The sequence below is a fragment of the Anas acuta genome, chromosome 16 (genome assembly GCF_963932015.1).
Source record: "Anas acuta chromosome 16, bAnaAcu1.1, whole genome shotgun sequence".
Classification (NCBI taxonomy): domain Eukaryota; kingdom Metazoa; phylum Chordata; class Aves; order Anseriformes; family Anatidae; genus Anas; species Anas acuta.
In genome coordinates, this window is record NC_088994.1 from 8853492 (window position 1) to 8877650 (window position 24159).

The window sequence follows — 24159 nt, forward strand, 5'->3', positions numbered from 1 at the left end:
ATTTGGAAATTGTCATTTGTGACTACAGCCACTAGCTTGTAGATGAGCTCACTGCTGAAATGGGACACTTGAGCAAATGCCAGCAAGGGACTTTGCACTTTTGACTACTGAATTTCCATTCAGGGCATAACTCTGGACTAACACACCAAAAAAATTCTGTCCTCTGCTCTGTGCTGGAATAGACTATTTTTTCCATAGGCATGATCTGGCTAACAAGTTCAGCTTGATCCTACGAATCTTATATGCTTGGTTTTATCTTTTTTGCTTAAGAGTTTGCCATGGTCTGTTTGGATCTCTCAGATTTACAGGATGACTTACTCTGTAAATTAAAATTTATGAGCTCATTAAAAAAGAAAATTAACACATCAAAAAAGGGCTTAATGCCATTTTACAGACTAGTCTAACGTGAATTCACTAATTCAGCACTCATGAATTCAGGGAGTTTTTAACTCACAAGTTTTCCAATTCACAACTTGTAACTCGCATGCCCATGAGCAAAATAGTTCCCTGGCCCACTGGGAGAGCACTTATCCTTCCTCCTCCTCATGGCACAGGAGTCCCCTGTATCACAGCAGGTAACATGAAAGCCAGCTTGGCCTCTATTGGATCCACTTCAAAAGTTTTTTGGCAGTAAGATGATTTATTTGTATCTTTCAGCTTGAAAGTTTGGTCTATACCGTTTCCATAAGGTACTGGATACTGGAGAAGCTTCCAGACAAATAATAAGCAAGGGTGCAGAAGGTGATGGTGGCTGCCTGATGACTTTATCCCACCCTATCCATTGTGTCTTGCCTATGCTGTTGCTCTTGCTTTGACCTCGTGGTGCTGCTTCCAGCATACACCAGGCCTTAGCACCAGGAATGTGTTAACCAAAACCTGAGCAGGATCAGAGCAAACAGTCCCAGAGGTGCCTGCGACGTCAATGAAGCTGCTGCAGGGGGTGGCCTGAGGATGGCATGGTTTGTGGAGTTCCTCTCCTCAGCTTTGTGTTTGCCTTTTAGTACTTTACAAAGAGGTAAGTTTATGCATGCTTGTTATCTCATTAATGTGCATGAGATAACCAGGGCTCCTCCAGGTGAAATGAGCTTCAGAAATGCTTGCTGCTTTTCTGCTCTACGTTGAAGCAATAATCATTTATGAGTCTAATTAGGCTTTGGTTTGCAAGAATGATGAATATTTACATTCTAAATAGCTGAGAAATATTAAAAATGTATGACAGCTTTATTTGTTCCAGCTCTGAGAATTACAGGTGAATATTTCTCTGAATGTGCTGAGCTTTCTGAGTGTCATTCAGGTGTTGAGCTTGGAAAAGGGCATCCAGCCTGATGCATGTCTGCGTGCAGTGCCCCACACATGCAGTTGATGTACCCATTCCAAAAATAGCAGCTACAAAATTCCTTCACTCAGGGTTTTAAAATCCCTGTGACAACTTGTTTCATTGCCTTAGTTACTATCTAAGTCATTTTATGGTAAATGTATTTTTAGGAACTAGATTTGTTGAACGTGCAGCTAAAGAAAATGTTTTTTGTAGTAACCTCCAGCCAATTCTCATCAGTAATTTTGTGTATGTGTTTTGGAACTTGTGTATTTGAGCTGGAAGGATTTAATAACTCCCTTTGCATTTCACCTTTAATTTTATACCTTTTGCTCTGGATTCATCTGCAATTATCAAAGCAGATGATCAGCAGTGCTGCTGCCCTTAATGAGGTGTTTAATTTACATATTCTAAGTTGCCTATGTTGTAAGGAAAGTCTGGGTTTTTTTGATCTCCTTCTAATTACTTGCTCTATTTTGCTTTGCTGGCACAAGGATACAGTATTTGATTTGCTTGTGTTCCAGTGATCTTTACATACTTCCAAAAACTTTTACCATCTAAATGAGCAATCAGGCTTAAATTAATACCTGAACACTGGCCTGTAAGAGAGCCCATCATATGAGAATTTCATTTGAAATGTATCTGTGTTGTTTTGTTTTTGTTTTTGTTTTTTTCCTCAAGGAACTGAGCAGAGATAGAAGAATCCTCTCTGGTGCATTGCTCTATAGAGTTTTTTTTTTTTCTTCTTTTTCCTGTTGGTATTAATTTTGCAGTACAGCTCGCAACCAGGTCATGCTACCCATCATGCTAAAACAGCGAGCAGTGTGTCTGTGGTCAGCCAGAAACTAACAGTCTCCATGTTCATGATGCAGTCAAGTTCCTTTGAATCGGATTTGGTTTTCAGGAATTGCTTGTGTACATATAAAGAGAAAACAAACATTTCTGCCTGGCAGCTCATCAGCTGGGCAGTACAGAATCAGCATCCTGGGAGCTCTGAGCATACTTTTTATGAATGAAAACTAGAGCAGGCAACCTAGAAGTCAGCTTTTAATAAATTTTAAATACCTTGGACTAAAAAAAAAAAAAGAAATGCAAATTTTAAATGACCATAAGCATGTCTGATGGGTGCAGTAGCAATCCAGGTCATTGTCCTGTCCTGTTGGCACAAGGTGCAGGGGGCAGCTCTTTTAAGGACAAAGGTTTGGCAGCTTGGTTTGCGTATATGCCAATTTGTGACACAAAGTGGGCTGCTACATTCCCTTTCACTTATGAAAGGGAGAAGAGCTCCCACAGAGCGTTCTGTGCCTTGGGAAGTGGGAGTGGAAGCAGAGGGGCCAGGACTGCTAACATATATTGCAGTATAGAAATAGCGGCCTGGCACTGCAGCAGAGAGCCCCTGGGATGTTGTATGGCTGGTGGCTCATCTTCTGCTCAGTTTACCCAGACCCCAACCTCCCCATAGACCCATCCTCCTTGGGAGCACCACTGGCTGCCACAGAGAATCCCACGAAGGCAGCATCCAGCAGGCCAGGGACCTGCAGATGCCCCTTTATAAAGTCTGTCCTCTGCTAGAGATTTGGGTATTCACTGGTTGAAGGCAGTTCTCAGAGAGGAAACAAATAATGCAAAAAACAGGCTTAGAGCAATACTTCGGGGCGTGAAAGAGCCCTTACAATTGGGCAATGCCGAAAGATCCAGTTCTAGAGGCACTGAACCTATCCAAATCCTTGTTCCTATTTGTTAACAAAGCTTTTTCAAGAGCACGACTCTGATACAGCTGCAGGGCTGTGGTGTCTGCCCCTCCTTATGCAGAGAGGACTAAGGTTATGTCTGGGAAGAGCTGTGTGGATTGACAGTCATGGGAACTACCTACCTGCAACTTCAGGACAGAAAACCACCACCCTTCCCTTCACCATGTTGATCACTCTACTTATCGTAGACTGGGCTGAGGTTCTGTGTAAATGTAAGAAATTTTTACATTTTACTGGCTTTGTCAGTCTTTGACCACTTTCTTTCACAAACAGTAATTTCCTCACACTATGGCAGCTTGACTGCACCGTGCTGGTAGAGCTGCAGCAGTGTTTCCTTGAGAACTTCTGCCCTTCCAGTGAGACACAAGTGAGGGAGCAAGCCCTTCATATGACAAAGCTTGGTTTATATGGTTTCAAAATGGAGCAAGATGCCTCCTCCAAAACCATTGAGCAATCTCTGAAAAACATGTTATATCGGGCAAGTTACGTTGGCAGAGTCTGAGCTGACCAGGTGCCACTTAGCCAGTTAGTGCCTATGAAAAGACAGGCCTGAGCTGATGAATTTTTCACCTAGCTGGATCAGGCAGAAAAATGGGAGCATGAGGAAGGGTTACTATCCCTCTTCCATGGGCTGGGGAATGAAAGGCGGTTACTCACTGAAGTCACACAATAGACTCTGTGGATGCCAGATGCCGTCTGTGCCAGGGATGGGATTTCAACCCAGATGTCCGGAGTGCCAGCCCAGTGCACAACATTCATCATTATCCATTCTTTCAAAAAAAAAAAAAAATAAGGCTTTCTGATTGATTCAGTAGTTTGAAAGTTTCAGCTGCCATAAAATGACACTTAGAGAACCCAACAGTTTTACTAATGGAAAAGACTATTATTATTACCCAGTTCACCTCCTTTAGGAATGAATGACTGTGGTCTTTTACAATGTAATAATAATCTGAGTGTCTTTTGAGAAGTGGATGCTAAAGAACGTCTGAATTGAGTTGCCAATAACATCCGAGAAGTCTGTGTTATAAGGAATAATTCTGATTCCACTCTGTACTGTAATCAGTTTGGGGTATCCTTTTTTAAAATTTCCTTCTTTAGTTTTCCCCCATTCTTTGACTCATTTTTTAACTTTGCAGATAATTAAAATTATATTGGCTTCAGATTGATAAAAATACATTCCTATATGCCAGGATAAATGGAGCATCTCTGCTGGATATGATTGACTTCATCTCTGGTGGATACAATTGACTTGATTTACTATCAAAACAAACAGCAAAGGAGTTCAATATAACGAGGAAGCCACTACCTTTAAAAAATAATTTTAAAAAACCCTTTAATTCTGAAGACTGCAAGTTTTGGAGCACAAATGACAATGGAAGTTTATGGAGCCTTTTGGATTAAACCAAAAACCAGCTCCATTAAACCAAACGGAGCATTCCTAATCTGACATGTTGACAGGGACACCTCTGCCTATTCCAAAAGGGAGTTTCAAATGAATCCAGATTTATCGTATGTTCCCAACAGGGGCTGGGCTGACTCCAAAGGAAGTTATGCAGTCCAAAAATAAACAAGATACACATGAAGCAATTTGTGCCACCAGGAAATCTTCCAGGGAATATGCAGAGAGGAGAAGGAAAGCCAGCAGAATTGTGGCTTAAGATGTCTTTCCTCTCTCCTCATTATCTCCTATCTCTGTGTCTTCAGAGAATGTAAATCAGAGTTTCTTTCCCATGAGATCTCTTGCCCTTATATTCACTTTCTTCACCCTTGCTTCCCCAAGAAAACAACTCTGTGTGCTGCTGCTTTCCAACACTCAACAACTCCCTTTGCTGCAGCTGCAAGGAAGCAGCTACAGAGATGCTCAGCGTTGAAGTGCTGCTGATCCTGCATCTGCTAGCGCTCATACTTGGTTACGGACTTCTGCAAGAATAAACTGGAGCCGAACAGCCATGCTTTTCCCAGGAGCGTGTATGAGTGATTTGAATTATGTAATTCTAAAAAGCAAATTTAGCTTTTTCCAGCTGCATTTACTGCGAGCAGACAGTCAGAGTAATTGCAAATATCAGGACAAGCACCTTTTGCATTTACATTTGGGTAAAGTGGAGCCAACCTTTTAATTTGCTAAGACAGCCCAGCAGAGCTGTGCTGGTGGTACACATTGTTCACTTCGTCGGGACTGACCAGAGTCTGACTTGGACTTTATAATTTGCTGGAGCAGAGTCACTAAATTACACACTGCTATGAGATATATAATCCCACATGAGACACAGAGCAGCTCCTTACTATGGCAGCCTTCAAACAGGCATGAGCTCAAATACCACTGCAGAGAACAAAGCTTCCCAGTGTTAGATACAGCATTAGAAGTTCTACCTCATGAAACATTATGGACTATATTGTCAAAGGAAATCCAAGTCTGTGCCCATAATAATAGTGTGTTTGGAACTTCCTGCCAAAGAAAAAGTCTGTATAGCTACGTATAGACAAGCATCAGTATACACAAAAAAAGAAAGTTGTAGAGTGTCTACTTTGCAAATGCAGCCCTAGGGTTTCAGAAGTGCAAGATATACACACGCAGAATGGAGACAGTTATAAGCTGTTTGGCAGTGCAGACCAGAGTATAAAATATGAGTCTCAGAAGGTTGCTTTATAGCCTGAACTTAAGATTTTGCAGCAGCCTTACTGTTCTGTTAGCTGTATTTTGGATATCAGAAATCTGAATTTCCAGAGATGCGTGTTGCCTTCCAGCTAGTATTAACATTTACATTTTGTGTGAATCTCTCATCACCAAAATGACAGCAGTCCTGCTTGTCCATGTATTGATTATGTAGTATCTCAAGTGATAACTGGATTGTTATGGCCAAATTCTTTCTCAGAGATTTTGATACTTGCTAACACAATTAAATGTGAAAAATTTGTCAGATTACTGGTGTCACTTGCAGCAAAGCTTTTGCAAAAAGATGGCATAGTACACTGCCACAGTATAGAAAACTGTTGAAACTGCACATAAAATAGGTGATGATGATGATGAATGATTGTACATGCATATTCACCAAAGTCACACTGACTTTAATACTTGTTGTATGTACACAGCCAAGGAATAGTTTTTATCATGTATCTATAAATAGATATATCACTATCTATATATGAATAGATGCATGTGCATGTATACGAAACACAGAAAACCACAGCCGGTTGGTCCTGTCCTTTTGCCATAATGCCTGATAGAGTTTTTTTCTGATAATATATTTATTAGATGTACCGATTGTCTTTTTTATTAATAATTTATTACAGGCACCAGGAAGGTAATAGGTAGCTCATTTGGGAGGTTGGAACAAATGCAAAAAATCTGAAGCCAGTCAGATCAAGATTTCAGCCTGAGAAGTGCAAAGCACATAGCCAAAGCACTCCAGCAGATCTAGCGCAATGATTTTGCTTGTCTGTTTGTAAGATGTCTTTTGACTTGATTTTGATCTTGGCAAGAAGCTCCTGTTTGAGGTTTTGGCTCTCCATCCAAGGAGGAATATTTAGGCCAATATGGACACTTGAATCCCAGTCCTCATAGGAACTGATAAAATTATGGACAAGTTCCATTAAACAATACTGGAGCGTTTTGTGTTTAGTTACTTAGAACTCGGTCATGCACGAGGGAGTCTGGCTGTTTATCTCCAAGGGAAGCAAGAAATCTGTGTGCGTGGGTGAGCTACCTGCTGGAGCAGGGTGTGGAGGAGCTGAGCTCCACGCTGGAGATGGGGTGTCACCACCCACCGCGCTGTCCAAGCCCAGGGTTTACAAACTGTTACTAGCTTTGGCCAGCCAACAACCTGGCCTCTCCCTGGGGAGGGAGCGTGACTCAGAGGGGTGTCTGAATCATCTGGGCTTCCCCTGGGCGAGGCTGGGACTCATGCATAGGGCCTGTCCACATGTCTAGGCTCCAGGGACAGGGAAAGAGGCTGGTGAGAAGCTGCTTCCAGCTCTGCAGACCTGCAGGCCCAGGGATAGCCTCTTGCAGAAGGGACCTTGCACTTACAGAGTGGCCATGGGTGAAAAACAGGATCAAGGTGAGACACGGCATTTGTAAATGTTGCCACTATGACTTTCTGTGTGTGTTTGCTATCAGGCTCTGTTTTTACATCACCAGTGCTACGAACCATGGCTGCTTCCCTGCAAAGTTTGCAATAATGTGAAAACAGAAATAAGCAGGGAGTGATTGTTGCAAACTACTCTGGCCTCCTGGCATTTTCGGCTGTTTTCCACCCACCCTTGAAAATCATCTCTGGCCCAAAATGGAACTGTGAGCTGTACCACATGCTCTAAATGAAGTGCTAATTAAATACTTCTACTTAATGTAGACAACATTTCTTTGAAAAGATGGTAATGTATTACAGATGCCATGCGTTCCCCTAGAGAACGACAAAGTGAGCAGCGTACATACTGCGTCCCACTCGAGGAGGTAGGGATGTAACCTGAGTGGCTTAGACTGATATGGCCTCATGCTGAAACAGCACTCATCTGGTCCAAATCCCCACACGTGGTCGTTCTCTTGTGAACGTGGTAGCACAAATACTGCACGTACTTCTGTCTGGATGCATGTTTTGACACGTGGGAGATAAATGGCAGAGCCACGCAGTTTGATAGAAACTCAGTGCCTCAAAGCAAGCAGGTAACAACTGGCAGATGGGGCTGAAAAGGAGCTGAGTCCTGCTGGGTGGAGGCCCCAGCCATGCTCCATGAGCTTGCAAGCAGTTTTGGGCTTAGGCTGTCCTAGTGCAGGACAGAGCTGCATAGCAAAGGAGCTGAAAGGATTTGGGTTTAGTGCAAGCACTGGTGTCCATTCTGGCAACAGGAGAAAAGCTGACAAACCAGCTCCAGAATTGCTGGAAGTCTCTGCTAAAATTATTGCTATTGAAATCATGATTGATCTTTAGGTTTTAGGGTCAACAGGCATCACGCTCGGAGGAGTCAGATCACCCAGCTTTTGGGGTAGGCTTATGCTGTTAATGGACCATATGTTCAAGTCCATGTCCAAGTCCAGACTTGTCCACGAGCAGCTTGCTTTCATGCAGGCTTTGGCAAAGGCTTGCATGCAGCTCTCACTGTCTTGAAGCATGAGTTTGAGCAAAATGGGTGTCTTTGTAGAGACCCAGGCTCTCATCAGCACAGTCTGAGTGGATTAGACAAAAGCAGGGCTGTGCATATACGGAGTTCAGCTTTCCAGCATGAATCCTGAGCTTGGATTGAAACACTGTGTGTGTATACTGGACCCAAATTATCATCAGGCCAGCAGTCTGCCAAGTGAACAGAAACTTGTACGTCATGGAGATCGTCCCCTGTGTCTGTGCTCGCTGCACACAGCCTGTCTGCAGACAGGCTCAGAGACCAAGCGCTCTTGGGTTAACCTTTGGGGAAGATGGATTTTTCCCATAATCTAGAGGACCAGACATCCAGGCTGTCCTTTCTGTGACAGTTTAAACCCTTGGGTATCTGAGGGGCTACCTGTGAAATACCAGCACCTTGTCTGAACTGTGGCATCAAGGGATGGGTTGGGAGAGGCCCTTGCTGCCTGCAGCGGGGCAGGAAAGGCTGCTGTCAGGGTACGGCAGCTGCAGCGGCCTGAATGCCCCCCCTGCACAAAGCAAGCAGGATGGAAAAAATAAACTAGGAAATACAGTTTTCATGGAGTAATGGTTACTTACAGGGCTGGAAAAGATCTCTGATATGCCATTGTCATGATGGGAGGAAAAGAACCTGATTAGGCAGAGATTCCAGTTGGGAGGGGAAAGACCATAAGCCAGGACTCCTGGCTTTAATTCGTTTGTGCTAATGAGCATTGTTAGTGGCTTGCCTTGTGATGCATCGCTTTGCTCTTTAAAATAGATGGTACCATCCCATCTGACTGAGCTCAAATGATTGAAGTGTGTTAGTGAAGGTTAAATAATACTTATGTAGAGCTTCCAAGCCCTCCGGTGACCTATGTTTTGGGGTTTCAGTGGTGATGAATTAGATCTTGCCTTAACACTGAATATGTGAATGTTTGTAAGTGTAAACTGGAGAAGCAGAAAAGCACTGAAGAGTTAATAGGTGGTGAAAAAACAAGTCCCGTTCCTTCTGTTTTCATTATGACATGTTTTGCTTTGAATTGCAGCCAGTGTGAGCCTCTTCTGGCTGCCCACAATAACTCCCCCGCACCCATGCTCTCTCCCTAGCCGGGTGTCCTGCCAGTATCCCCAGCAGAAATAGGTATTCACAGATCTCTAACTCCAAATTGAATTCCCTCCCTTTCTCTGTTGAGGATTGCAGGCTTGTAAAGATCTGAAGCTGGTTTAGCAACTGTTCTCTGCAGCAAGATTGTGCTTATTGTGTAATGTTAAAACAGTTATTTTTATTAAAAGATAGAAACCAACATGCTTCCTTGCTGGTGTCCCTGATGTGAATCATTGTACACTAAGTTTCTGCCTGCAGTGCCCAAAGTCTGCAGGCAAAACAGTACATAGAAGGACGTCTGGTTACCTCTGCAGTGCTTCTCCCATCACCATGTCCCTGGGCTGTTCCTGCCTCGGCAGGGGCAGATACAGCTCAGCTGTCTCCATCCCCGCTTCTACCTTCTCCTTCCCAGGTACTGTGCAGGGAAAGGTGTTCCTCGTGCCAGTGACAGCAGCCTGTAGAAGTCATGGCACCCTAGCACTGAGCCCAACTTAACCTCTGGTAGCCCCGGATGTTGGACACAGAGAGCATGTTAGTCCTTCACAGGAGATCTGGAGCTGCTCAAACTGAGAGTTTCTAAGCAAATCACATGCAAGGTGCTTGGTGGCTCTCAGGGAAGAACTAGGAGTGCAACCGCAGTACACAATTATTTGGAATAGCATCATTAATTAATTGTTCACCTCTTGTGTGCTGGGAAGGAAGCTTCAAAGTGGGATTGTTATATTGTGTGAAAAAGATATCCCAGGAGATACCAGAGCCAGAAGTAGAGAAAATCTTTGTTTTCAAAGTGATGTGGCAATTAAGTAGTGCTAACTTTGTTCTTCTTTTGCTGAGGCTGATAACAATGATGGCTGAACAATATGGAGACAGCTTCAAAGAATTTATTCTTAAGAAATATGCAGTATCTTGTTGTGTAAAGTGTACAAAAGCTGTTCCTGTAAAAATTGTAGAATATTTCCACATTTCTTTCAAGATGGTTCTGCAATGTTGTGAGCGCTTTTTGGGGTTGGATGCTCTCTTGGGAGAAAAAAGAGGTAGGAGTCCAAGATGAAGAACCAAGAAAAAGGAAAGACGGGAGAGAGAGCAGATGGCTAGGTGGAGAACTGTCTTTAATAAAATATTTCACATTAAGGATGTGAATTCAGTTGCCTGTTGCTATTCGTCATGACTACATAAAAGTCAAAGTACTTTGGTATTTAAAAATAGTTATAGATTCAGAGATGAGTCATGAACCAGACCTTGTATTTTATCCATGGCCCTGTTAGTGAATGGTTTTCGAATGTAAGGATCTTTTTTCCAGTTTTCTGTTTTAATGGTATTTCCGTTCTCAGATTATTTTGTTGTAGGTATATGGGACAAAGTGAAAGAAGAAAACCAATGCATCTGGGGCTGTTTGTATTTGTAGACAGTAATTTTCTTTTTAAAAACTGCTAGTTAGTGTTGCAGAGATGTTCCAAATTCCCACTCTCTAGAGAGAATTAATTAAGAGAGACCTTCTGGCTCTGCTTCTGTAGGAAACTTTGAGGAGACTTCGTGCAGTTGCTGGTGAACAGGTCTCTGAGTCAAGCCTCACTTTGTGCAACTTTTTGCCAAAAGACAACGTGTCATTTGTATGATAGCCACTGCAAGCATCGTGTGCAAGGGAGTGGGTGTTCGGGAATGCCAGGTAGCTTATGGCAAGAACTAAAAAATAAAAATAAAAAATGAATCCAGCAAAGTTAGACTCTGCATGTGGAAATGGATATGGTTTTCAACGTTTCATGTTTAATTCTCTTAGTATTTCTGGGTATGGCAAATTAGAATAGTCCGAGATTAGCACAATAAATAGTATCATTCACATGAAATTTATTTTGATACAAAATGTTCTCTCTTGCCCTGCAGACAACCAGCTACTTAAGCAGCTTGTCTGTCCCGAAAGGAATTTGTAATGGTGATAGAAACAACAAAAAAAAAGATACTTTTCCCCCCAACAGAATAGTAAAGTTTGAGAGAAGACAGATCCTTGTCCCAAGGAAAGTATGGCTGATATTACAGTAAGGGATCTCAAACAGAGGCTGCTTTTGGATGATGCATGTTGAGGATTGTTAATGATGGAGAGGGAACTGACTCATCACATCATCAATTCTGCTCCTCTGCCAGTACAGCACAAAACATCTTTTATCATTACACTCTCTCTTTCTTCATCATTTATTTTTTAAATTAAAGGAGTTTAAAACTCTTTAGAGCTCATCTTCTCCCTTCCCAGTCAGCTGCTGTTCTCTGGCCGGTGGTTACAATTTGGGGTGACAGAGTCCCCATTTGCCATGTGCAGGAGGACTCTTCCTATTTAGACATTGTCAGGGACAAGCCAGAGGATGAATTTCTTGGCTTATGCTTTCACTCTTAGCGCACTGAGTTGCACAAAGACCCTTTAGCTGTAAGAAAACTAAGCTTTCCCATCTGAGTTCTTTTTTCTTGTCTTAATCCCTCCTTTCTCTTTGTTGCAGAAAAGCACTGTTTATCTTAATAGGGACAGCAGGAACACTCTGGCTGCGTAATTGCCACGAAGGCTACAGAGTGGTCCAGACGGTACCAGTTTGCACTGATATTTTTCTGGAGCATGCCAACAACAAGCGGCTGCTGTGAGAGCTGAAATTGCTGCTTTTTTTCTGTTCACATCTGTATTTGATTTTCAATCAAGACTTGGTTGGTGAAAAGCCAACTAATCTACAGTACTTAGGTTTTTATTTTTGTTTTTTAAGAGGCTGGTTTGAGCCAAGTTTAGTACCACAGAACTAGTTTTTAATAGATTTTTTTCCCCCCTGAATTATAAGTACTTTTGGATGCAAACTATTTCAAATAGATCTGGTGGGAAAATTATTATTCACCATTATTTCTTTGTACCAGTATCTCATGTATGACTATTACAAGGGACCAAGACCTCATTGTGCCAGGTGCATTACAGCACAAGTAAATGGCAAGTCACGTAGCCAGGCCCTTGTGGTGTCAGGGATGCTGCTGGGTGCCTCCTGCTTCATGCTCTGGAACCAGGGAATCAGGAAAGTGGCTTTTGTAAGAACTGGAGAAATGATTTCCACAGGTTTTGCATGAAATTTCTGGCATTTCATTTGGGCTGGTGCCACATTCTCTTTCCTTTGGTGTTTTGGTGGCAGATGAAGAATTGGTTTTGTACTGAAGATAAAGGAAAAATCATTGTTTCATCACAGACTTTAAAGGAACTGGAAAAGGATGTGTGTGTTTCAACTATCTTAAGCTTTGGGGGACAAATACGGTACCAAAAAGACAAAAAAGTCTTGGCTTACAGAGTCTTAATTTTCTTAAGGCAATTTTCCTGTGAATTACAGTAGCAGAAAGCACCAACCTGTGACTTGCATGGTCTACTGAGAGAATTCTACTATTGCTTCTCATCCTTCATTTACTTAAGGCTCCAATTTAGACATAACAGACTTTTAATAGAATTATTAAGCTGAACGTACAGTTACTGTTGCTGGAGGATGCTGAAAACCCTCTGAAACCGCAGTTTCCTTTTAACATGGTGAACTTTGCTTGGGGCATTGCTGGGTGAGAAAGAAAACAATTATACTATTAACCAAGTCAAGGTACAAGCAACTAAACTACCACAACAGGAGAATCAGTGGCCTTCAACACACCTTGGTGCTTTGTATCCGTATGAAAACATGTGTTCATGCAAAATCCATTTGAAATCCCTGGGTTGGCCTTGTGTATGTGACAGCCACAGTGGCCATGCCCAGGAGGCACTACAAACCCAGAGCCATCTTGCCCCTCCCAGCCGCCATCTTGCCTTCTGCAGCTGCCATTTTGCTGCCCCAGCCGCCATTTTGTCCCCTCCAGCCGCCATCTTGCCCCCCCCCCAACCACCATTTTGTCCCCCTCAGCTGCCATCCTGCCCCCCGCAGCCGCCATTTTGTCTCCCCCCAGCCGCCATTTTGTCTCCCCCCAGCGGCCATCTTGCCACCTAGCCCCCCCACAGTGGCATCCCTGTGCCTTGTTCCCTCTCACGGTGCCTTGCCTGTGGCAGGACGCTGACCTTTCAGCTTGCCCAAATTCTTCTCCTTTTCCCTGTAGGGCATTGGTTTGTGCAGATTTTCTACAACTGGTGGTTTTCATCCAGGAGATTAGGCTCTAGTGATGTAATTCCACCAGTCCCATTTCGGCCCTGCCTTCCTCTGTGAGCACGTGTGGCGTACTTGCTGCAGCTTGTTAGAGAGCGTGTTTTAATAGTTGAAAATATTAAATGACTGTGTGGTTGTAGGGCAAAGCACAGACCTCAATAGTTAATAGCTATTAATAGCTAAAATCTTATCACTCTTTTTTGGTTAGTTGTTTGAACAGCAACAATATTAACTACAGTTTCTGTATGGAAACTCTACTAATTTATTAACTATCTTCAATTTTTAGAGTCCCAGTCCTAACGGACTGGATGTTTAAAAGCATGTAATAGTTGGAGGCTGCAGCTGCGGTATTTTTGTGTTCAGCCCCGCTGAAAGCCGCCAGCTGTGTTCGTACAGGGCACTGAGCAGCTGACGGGACCGAAGCACCAGTGGTAATGCCAGCACCAGCTGCTGTGTGGGCTTGGGGCTGCCACCCCCTACGGAGTGATGGGCTCTTGTCCACCCTACACGGAAAGTGGAACCCACAGAGTTTTAAATCTCTGCCTGGTTAGTCCTTTGGGGACATTTTTAGAGAGCTTGGGTAGCTTGATATGCCTTCTGGGTAGATGTAGTGGCATCTGTTCCTGCCTTCACTGTGGTGTCTAAAAACCTTTCTCCTGATGCTGTTCATGCTTATGTCCAGTATATTTGCCTGTCTGACCTAGACACCAATGTAGGATGAGCAATTTTAGTTTTTGAATTGAAATTTCTTTCCTTCCTCCATGCTTGGCCTTCGGAAAATGTTGTTTTTTTTTTGTTGTTTTTTTTTTTTCTGGAAGGAAGGAAGGAAAAGCACTGAACTTCTGTTTACCTCATTTTGTTTGAACAGAGCCCTGTGTGTTAACCCTCCTCCGCACAATGAAACTCTGTACAGTGAATTGGCTAAGTGGGTCCTTATTCAGGATCATTCATCACCATGGCACGGCCTCATGCATACATGGCAGATTTACATCAGTGAAACTGAGGAATAAAAACAAAAGGCCCATGATCTGAAGGAAGGGCTGTCATTATTTATGAAGCGCCAGTAATGTGCTGAGGGTGAGATGAAGATCTGATCAGCCTGGCCTCTTGGCTCGCCCTGCAAGGGTGCTGGTGGCAGAGTGACACAGAGCTGGTGGCTACAACAAGGACAACATACTCAGCAACTCGGGGCTCCTTAAAGGCATTTTCCACAATAGACACTCCACTTCAAAACATGGGGCACGTGTATGGGAAGTAAGTCTAATGGTGAGTACAGACAATAAAATGAGTTAAAGGAAATAGTGTTGCTGTTGCACTTGCTTGTTTGAAACCTCAAGACCTTAACGAGGCCAGGGAGCCCCAGTGATTGTTCCAAATTCCCATGTTTCTTCACCTGCTTTTGATCTCACTGTAGCAATGTTCGTTTTGTCCAAGTAAAATAAATGTCCTTGCAAATGTCTGAGAGGAAGTGAAGAATAGAAAAATGCTTGTTGGAGTCAGCAATTCGCCCCATTTGGGGGCTCATATATATATATATATATATAGAGAGAGAGAGAGAGAGAGAGAGACGCCTTTTCTTCTGTCTCTCTGCTGTGTGTTATGGAGGGACCAGCAGCAGCTCTTGCCCATACCTGCAAGTCAGGCTCAGGCCGACTTCATGAGGAGCATCCTTAGGATGCCGCTGGGCTGGGCGCATGGCACTCACTGTCAGCTAGCACATGCTGCTCATTCACAAATTCTCAGCTTTTTCATAGCAATGGCAATGCTTGCTCAACAACCCACTGCCAGGCCATGAGGAAGCCTGATTCCTGTCCCTGGATCCTCATGGTTTTTGTTAAAGGAGAAATTGCATCTCTTGGCACTGGTCGAGAAGAGAGTTCTTCTGTTTTCCGAGGCATTGCTTTTCAGTGAGTGTCTCCAGCTGCAGCACACCCCTTCAGTCAGGGCACTGACTCATGCTTTTTGCCATCACAATAAATCTGTTTTCATAAACAAAATTAAGTGCACTGTGTTTATTCGTTAGGGAGATTTAAAGTTAGATGTCTCTCAGCAACCACGAAAAATGTTTCATGGGATGAAATTCTCCTTCCCCTCTTTTCTCTTTTTACAGCAAACAAAAATAGATTTGGGACACTAGCCCGATGCTATCAGTGGGCTGATTCTGTGCATGCTGATGTGCAACACGATGACTGAAGAGACGGTGCCGACAATTCAGCTGCAGTACATCTCAGAGAGTCGCTGCTCTAGAGAGGTATACTTAAAATTACACAACGATGAACAATAAAAAAATGTGACAGGTTAATGAAATAGGCTTTAAGCATTGCTCTATAAGCACAGCGCAGATGAGGGGTCCCGTCTTGCCAGTCAGGGAGAGAAGCTTGTCTGGCACATGGTGCCAGCCCTCCAAAAGCCTCTGTGCCGGTGGCTCTCTCTTATGGATGGTTTGGGGTAGGACTGATCCTACTGCTGTTCTCCCTGCTGTGCCCATACCGCCTCCAGCCTTCTCTCCTTCCCACAGTGGGAATGCAGCTGGACCTAGCCCTGTATGCTAAGTTTGACAAAATGCAGTTTGCCTCCAGTGTTGGTAAGTCCTGGGCTGGGTTTACAGCAAGGTGAGAAGTACGTAGGGCCAAGACTCCCCACTTCATGGCTCTCACTCCTCGCTGCTGAGGCTCCTACACTTGCTGCCACCTGTGATTACTGATTCACTGGTGACATCAATGTTTTCCTCATTAAAGACTGGACTAATGTCCCAAATATGATTTGAAAGAAAAGTCTTCAATGAAATAAATTAAATGAAATTAAATTAATATGAAATTAATTATTTTCACATATTATTTAATAATTGAACATATATAAATTATTTAGTAATTGGAATTAATTAATATGAAATAAAAATTAATCACATGGAAAGTGTATGAGAGATTTCATGTAATAAGACAGATAAACTGTTGGGACTAAAACAATCCCTGTGCTCTCATATAGAATAAGCGTAAAGGAAAGTAGGAACCAAGAGATGGTATGAGGCATGTGAGAAGTCAGAATCCAATTAAAGTAATAAATTAGCCTCTGTAATTTGTGCAAGTTTTAACTCAAGCTTCCAGACCAACAGATTCTGCATCTTGGTTGGCTGTAGCACTGCAGAGGGAAAAATGCCTTTTTATTAAGCATTATTAACACGTATAAATTCTAATGCAAGCTCAAGAAAATGAACTGGATCAGAATGAGCAATTCCGTACAGGGACATGCCTTGTTCATTTCAGCCTAATGCAGATTTACTCCCTAACGTATGTTGCCTGTTACCATATTTTCCAGTGTCCTGCTGTGATGGGGTACCCCCTTCTCCCTTGGAAATTTGGTTTGTGAACCCAAATCAGAGACTTGCAAAGCATCTCCTGTCCTGAGCTCATGATTCCATTCAGATTGCTTTAATCCCACAGGAGAGAAGAAAAAAATAATCCCCAAACCAGTGGTGAGCTGCGGCAAGGGAAGCAGCACAGTCAGGCAGGTATAATGTCAATATACATGGAGCGTAATCCCAGCATCTGAAAGCAAGATCTGGGACTGAACGCTGATTAACAAAACCACATTATTACAGGGTGGAAGATATATCTTGAATTTCTACTCATAACAACTCCCCAGTGCCTTCTTTATTAGCATGCAAATTTTGTACCCATTGAAGAGGAAATAAACTTGGAATTTGCTGTCTTTGCAGCAAATGTAGGAGGTATTTTGGCCATTCTCGCAATCCCACTTTCTACCACATGCCATAAGTAAAGTGAATACCTTTCACTTGTACTTTAGAGGGAGCCATAAATCAGAAACAAAGGCCAGCAGAATAACAGGGTGGTGTTTCTCCTTCTCCTGTACCAGGTACCTGGTGCCAACAGCAACAATGTCACTATGAACTGTGGTTTCCGTGCCAGACTATTATATGGGACTCTGGTGTGGCGCTTGCTTACCTTTCAGCGCTGAGCGCCAGCCCGTGCTTGCCAGCCCCATGTCTTTTTCGGGCCATTCCTCAGTACGAGATGCTTGCAGCCTTCTCTTACTTCATAAATCGGGGGCAGAAGGAGCATGGCTCTTGATCTGGGCTCAGACTATGGTCAACTGGGGTTTGTCCCTGGTTATTCCAGTTGCTGGAGCTGGCACTTTGGTGAGTCCTTTCCCCATGCCTCAGGTTTGCCATCTGTGCAACCAAGGTTATAACATTTCCTTGAGAAATTTATACTGTGTGGATGAAGAGCACTGGATAGAACCAAGGAATTTTGTAATTTTAAAATTTTACAATGTTTTCATTTCTCTGTGATTGACAGCTAATGCAGGGAGTCTTCTGGCTTAGGTTCCCATGTGGAAAATCGGGTATATTGATTCATACAGGAGTTTATTGGCTAGAAGAGCATCTTGTCTCCAAAAGCATAACCAGATGGAATGTCCTACTAAATACTTACAAGCATGTGAATGTGCATAATTCTCTAAGGAAGCCATTTTATCCTGCAGCCATTCTTAAATTGTTGTGTCTCCAAACTGCATTTAGGTCTCTTCTGTTGCTGTTTCGCTTGGATTCTTCCATCACTGAAAACTGTGCTGGGTAAAGTGGTGGCCAGGTTAATTTTCGGCTGCCACCAGGTCAGCCCCTGACTGCAGTTGCTTATGAACCATCTGCCAGCTGACCCTCGCTCAGAAGTGACCCATCCTCACCTGCAGTCGGTTCCATGCCTGGAGCCGTACCAGCACCTGGGGGACACGAGGCGAGAGCCACCACCAGCTGCAAACAGGTGAGTGGCTCCCGAAGGACATTGACACCTTTTCTGAATCAGCCTGTCCTGCTTCAAACCTGCTTATTTCCGAAACTAAAGAAACACAATGCAGAGGAGATCTCATCAGGCACATGATGGGCTCCTAGTCCCCTGACAGGGCTGCTTCTCTGTCAGGGGCAGGTCCCGAGGTTTCAGCCAGCAGGGTTGAACGTGGTGCCCTGGAGTGCCAGCCAGGGAAAGTTCACACTCCAACCTGCTGTCACATATTTGAAACAAAGTTTGTCACTCATGTTTGGAGGAGGGAGAAGATTCCTGGTTATTTCCCATGCTGAATTATTTTTTTCTCAACTGGGAATAAAAATCAAGAGGACACACAGCAGGTATTGTCTCAAAAAAAAAAAAAAAAAGAACCCTTGTCCTCAGATTTTCTTCTCGTTCAGCAAATCCCTTTTATTTCCTAAATTCTCCTGATGGAGCTCTTGCCATGTCCCTGGGTAAGAAAAACAAAGCAGCTAAGCCTTCCTCATTAGACGTATTTCGGAGGGCCTGAGGCTGGCCAGCAAGATCTGGCTTTATCTGATGCAGCTTTAGGAAAGCAGATTTGTCCTGGACCATAATGAATACAAAATAGATCTTGTTTAGATGTAGCTCTTTAGTTATAAAAAACACGTTTCATTTAACCTGTTTCTAAAGAAGGGAGGGATAATTAAAGAAAAGGTTAATTGCTGCCAAGCCTGCTCCGTGTTTTGTGACCCAGAGAAATGGTGGGGGCCGAATTCACAGCCTGCCATTCCTGCGGCCTTCCCGTCTGTGAAATGGGGCTACTGGCTCCTGGCGGCTGCCTGAGTGTGCGGTACGGGGGAAAGGAGAGGAGAAAAAGGCCAGGAAGTCACACAGGCAGTGCAGCAGCTGTGTAAACAGCGGTTTAATAAAGGGCTGCTGCGATTCATAGGAAAGGCAGCACCCACTCTCATCGCCCGCTGCCCGCTGCATGAGGCGCGGTGGCAGAGCTCAGCCCGCTGAAACACGCCGCTTTCTTACGAGGGAACTGAGCGGCACGAGGCAGATCAGGCTGCATGGAGGGCTGGAAAAACAAGGTTTTCCAGACAAAATAGTTTTCACAATCATGAAACACTTACTGGGCTTGGCATGGCCTAGCGAGAGCTGGGGAAGGATGGCTGAGAAGCCCTGCAGGGGTGGGTGGGGGGCTTGTCTGCTTGCTTGCATCTCGGCGTTGGAAATGGTGTGTGTGCATGCCCTGTGCCTGGAAAAGTGGGTGTCTGGGTGTCTGCTGGGGGAGCAAGCCCTGAGCTTCCTTTGCCTGGCAGTGCTGCTTGCTGCCTTTTGCTGGGGAGGAAGAAAACTCCTTCGCCAGCAAACGCAGCTGGGGCACGGGCTGAGGGTGAGATGTGTGAGGGTGCTGCATGCGAGGGTGCTGCACGCCCGCCTGCAGAGGCGCTCCGTGCACCACGCAGGGTGCACCCGGCGTGCTGCCAGCAGGCCCCGTGTCCCCTCCTGTCCCCGCACACCCGGTTGCCGCGGGGCCGTGCGGCAGCCGTGAGCCTCCTGCAGGTGGCAGTGCTCTGCTGTGCTGCGGCCGGCCGCCGGAACGCTGCCTCGGAGTTTTTCCTTGGGGGCAAAAAAAAAAAAGAGAGCCTAAAGAGCAAATTTTATACAGCCTTTGCTTTGGCCCCAGCCTCAGCCCAGGGGAGCAGTGCTGTTGTATGGCACGGGATTACATATCCCAGTCCCGTATGAAAGCCTAGGAAATGTAAGGTATGTGGGCATGGTTCAATTACAGTTCTTCCTTCCACTTATTTCTTGTATTATGTGGCCTTTTGAAAAGTAACTGGAGCCAGAACGATTTCTTGCAAAAACCCTGCATACATAGCCAGCAAGGATCCGGATTTATGGAACTACTTGAGTTTAGAGTAGGGAAAGAGAAAAAAAATAGGGAAAGAAGGGCACTTCAGTGCCAATGGTAGATTATGCTGTTGGGTGGAGATTTCAACTCAGGAAAGGTCTCTGCTTCTCTGAAGCCTGACATGAAAAAGCTAAGAAATTAAACATCTGTTAGGCTCAGGTTTCAGTGGCTTGCCCGTGCTGATATAATCAGCCATCTGAGAAGGTTTTCCTGACAATACCCTACTTTCAATAAGGTTATATAAAGTGTCCATGAAAAATTTACTTAGGCCGACATTAACCTTGTGAGCTGTTCCACCAGCCGTAAGGCTCCACCCAGTATTTGCTAAATGACGAGTGTCTGCAGGGAGCAGGTCACACTGGAGCCCTTCGTATCACTCAGAGGCAGGATCCTGGCAGTCAGCGCAGCCTCACGTCTACTGGGCTGTAGCTGGTGGCATAGGAATTGAATAAATTCTCCTCGCTGTCAGAGTCCTGTACTCGTACCCAGCACTGCGCTGGGCTGGCACGGCCCATTCGCCATGGCCATGTCCCCATACAACACCCGAGCAGGCTCCTGTGCTGCTGGCTGTCGGCACCCGCAGCGCCTGCGCTGTAGGCCGGGAGGAATCCACTTTATAAATTAGCCTGGGAAGCTTTGTGAATGAGCAGGAGTAGCCCAGGGCTCCCACTGCACAGAAATGACAGGAATGAAGCCCCATTTCCCATGGGTGTTCTTCATATGCTGGAAACCCTTTAATTTTAGTTTGGGATAGGCAAAGTCGGATGGTAGTTGCAGCAAGCCTGCCAAGCCCGTTTGGCCTTCCTGCACAGGCAACGAGATGTGAGGATGCCTGGTGGCAGCTGGGAAGGGCTACAAGCTTCTGATTTTTTTGATGGGCATGAATGCCTCATGTTCACTTGATGTGAAAAGTTGTCACATGGATGTGTGACAACTTCTGCCATTACAAAAATGCAAAGTCAAAAAAAAAAATAATGTAGCTGACAAAAAAGTCACTGATATCACCTGTCAGGACTAATGCGGATCAAACCCGCCTCCCCCTGCAGTTACCCCAGGCTGTCATTACAGCACTGCCACAAGCTCACAGCTCCCGCGGCACAGCTCAGCACTGGCGGATTTCCCCCAACAGGGACAGGGAGGGCTCTGCACCGCGTGTCCTGGTCCGCTGCCAGGAGGGTCCTCCCATCACAGGGCATAAATGCCGCAGCTGGGGGAGGAAGTTTTGTTGCACTTTTCATTTGGCACAAGTCTGCTTGTGCCCCATGCCCTAGCTGTGGCCTGTAGGTTTGGGCCTGAAAGTCCATTTCATCCAAAATCCCTAAGCAAAGGTGAGCTCTCAGAACTAGTTAGCACAAATAAATCCATCCTTTTACTATTTATATGCCTGTGGCAGATGTTGTTTCTGTTTCATTTGCCTGCCTTTCTTGATGTGCTCTGGCTCCGTACTCTCCCACTTGATTTCGGCTGCAATTTCAGTCCTACCCACAGGTGAATAAAGAGGTGCCTTTGTACTGCAGTCACCTCCAGTGGATATATTTGGCCAATTTGTATGCAGCGCTGCTCCTGCCAGCCTCTCCTGCCTGCCCCTTCCCCCAGGCCTTTAGGTTAAGTGGTTCCTCACAGCCTCAGCAATTTCACTGTGTCAGCAGTCTTGCCCTTTGGTTTTGCAGGAGCTCAAATCCTCTGCATGGGCTCCGCTGCCCTAAGTCTCTGTGTCAATAAAAATAATTCCAGCCTCTGTCCAACACGACTTCACGGAGATGACAGCTGCCTGCAGACAGGGTCCAGGCAAGAAGGGGGTCAGCAGGGACAGAGATGACAAGGACAGGTTCATGGGGAGCTCATCTTTTCTGAGCCACACACTGTTAGCAGCGGTTGAGTGTGGCCACCTGGCCAAGCCAGTGATGATGTATTTAGAAAAGAATCTGGTATTAAGCTGAAAGGCAGCTTCTTAAATCGAGTAAATTACATTTGTATTAAAAACAACCAAAAAAAAAGAACTTGTAAATCACGTATTTACACAATTGCGCACGCGAGCAAGCAAGGTCTCATACGAAACCCAGATGTTCATTAGGAACATGAATTGTTCTTCCTTGCTGCTACCATGAAAAGTAAACTGGGAAAAAAGTCAGCTGTGTCGAAGGGGTATAAAGGAGTGAGTTAAGTCTACAAAATCCAGGAAATTTCCCGTTAAGACTAAAAATCTGGGGTACTATGGTAGTTTTGTAATTTGGACCCAAGATATAAATTAAAGCCAGAGTATCAGGTCAGGTGCTCAAGTTCTCAGCCCTTAGCTGTGGAATTTCCAGGTTAAGTTACTTAAATTTTCCTGTTGCTGAATAAAGCTAAAATCCTGTGTGCCATATATTTGCTCATCATAAAATGTTCTCTCCTAGCCAGTAACAGCTTCTTTGTTGGCGAAGCCTGTCTGGTTTATGAGCTTCCCAGCCTTTGTACAACGTACTGGGAGTTAAGAACTTCCACATGGCTCTTGCTCTGAGGCTTTTGTGAATAAGCAAAGCAAAGCGCTTGCTCTATGTCCAACAAATGCATCGAATATGGTTTGAATTCTCTGTTTTTAAATGCAAAGGATAATATTGATTCTGTTAAGGTAAATGTCTTTAATTGTATGCTATATAAACTTGACTCTTACTGAGACATAATGGGCTCTGGGCATCCTTCCAGCACAGCAGTATGAAAACGTGTCTTTTGGTGTCTGCAATACAGAACTGCAGAATTAAGATTTAGTTGAACAAAAATTTAACGGAGCACATCCCCAGTCTCTAAAACACTCGGAGCATGGAAGGACATTTACTCAGACAAATTAATGCTATAGCAGGGCAAAACCCCTGTGGAGTACCTGCTAATGTGGATTAAAGTTCATTAAGTTAATGCTGTGTGAATCAGTCTCATCTACAGAACCTGAATGGGATCTTAATTCATAGGGACACTGGGCATCACGTTTACAAAGAAGCCCTCCATACTCTGAAATCTTCAGGCACACCATTGTGTTTAGGAGGGTGGTGAAGACAAGACGACTGGGTGACTTGGCATTAGTTTATACAGGAAGATAAAGGTTTTTAAGAATAAACCAAACAATCATGCAGCAGATGATATCCTCTCATTTATTGCTAAACTACCATAGTACAGGCAATATATAAAAAATATTTTACAGATGATAGCAAAAAAATTATTACATTGGAGGTTAACAATGTTGTCGTAGGAATGTGAATTACATAAACCCTTTTTCAGTTCTTAAAATTAGTCTTTTGAACAAACAGTTTAATTAAAAAGACATCTGTTAGAATGATTTGAGAGATGCGTATCTGTTAACATAGTTTTTTTTTCCCTTGACATATGAGCAAGGCTTCAACAAGGACACTTGGACTTCTTGAGGTGAGGGGAACAATTCATAATTACACACACACACACAAACACGGGTCCCATTAGGCCACCACTATTAAGCCTCTGCAGTACCTTGACTATATTCCCAGGTCTCACCGCACGCCTGTAGTAAGGCACTGAACCAGCAGCGGTAAAATGATGGCAGTTTTTAATCCTTAGAGCTCTGCAAGAATAACGGGTTATTCTGCCAGCACGTATCTGGGTATGTCTGACATACTACAAACACATGGATCATTATCCATTTTTATGACTCAGTCATTCCAGAACTTTCTATCCAATTTAGCTATCTTAAGAGAGTTATTGAAAAGAAACTTAAAATATTATCTTCTCCCCAGATAACCACTCACTCACAGCCTATATGAAGTATTAGACTATATGATGTACCAGCATCTTCATTTCAAATTTTTATTGTAGCATGGGTCAGGTCCCATTTTTAAAATTATTTCATTATTTTTTTTATCTACACGAGGAACAATGAAAATGGCTAAACAAATCTTAAACAGACCATAATGGATTAGACAATGATCGATAAAGAAATTACTACTGGCTATCACCTGCTGCAGTTATAAAGTAGCAGACACTAAAGACCGATGCCAACATTCAAAATGTGGGAACTGAGATGAATAAAGAACTATAATTTTCCATGTTTGGTGGCAGATAGCTGCCTTAC

The 24159-nt window shown here is 44.0% G+C and overlaps 2 long non-coding RNA genes across 2 annotated transcripts in view; one reads left to right on the plus strand and one right to left on the minus strand.

Annotated features, from left to right (window-relative positions):
• Positions 1–23197, plus strand: part of LOC137865313 (uncharacterized) — a 108540-nt gene extending 85343 nt beyond the window's left edge. Inside the window, exons 2-4 of the long non-coding RNA XR_011101860.1 lie at positions 14269–14666; positions 15511–15651; positions 17938–23197. This is a non-coding gene — a long non-coding RNA (uncharacterized lncRNA). The remainder of the gene's footprint in view (positions 1–14268; positions 14667–15510; positions 15652–17937) is intronic.
• Positions 12247–13063, minus strand: LOC137865653 (uncharacterized). Its single transcript, XR_011102035.1, has 3 exons — positions 12918–13063; positions 12744–12824; positions 12247–12438 (listed from the first exon to the last, which is right to left on the minus strand). It is a non-coding gene; the product is annotated as an uncharacterized lncRNA (long non-coding RNA).
• Positions 23198–24159: the final 962 nt, after the last annotated feature.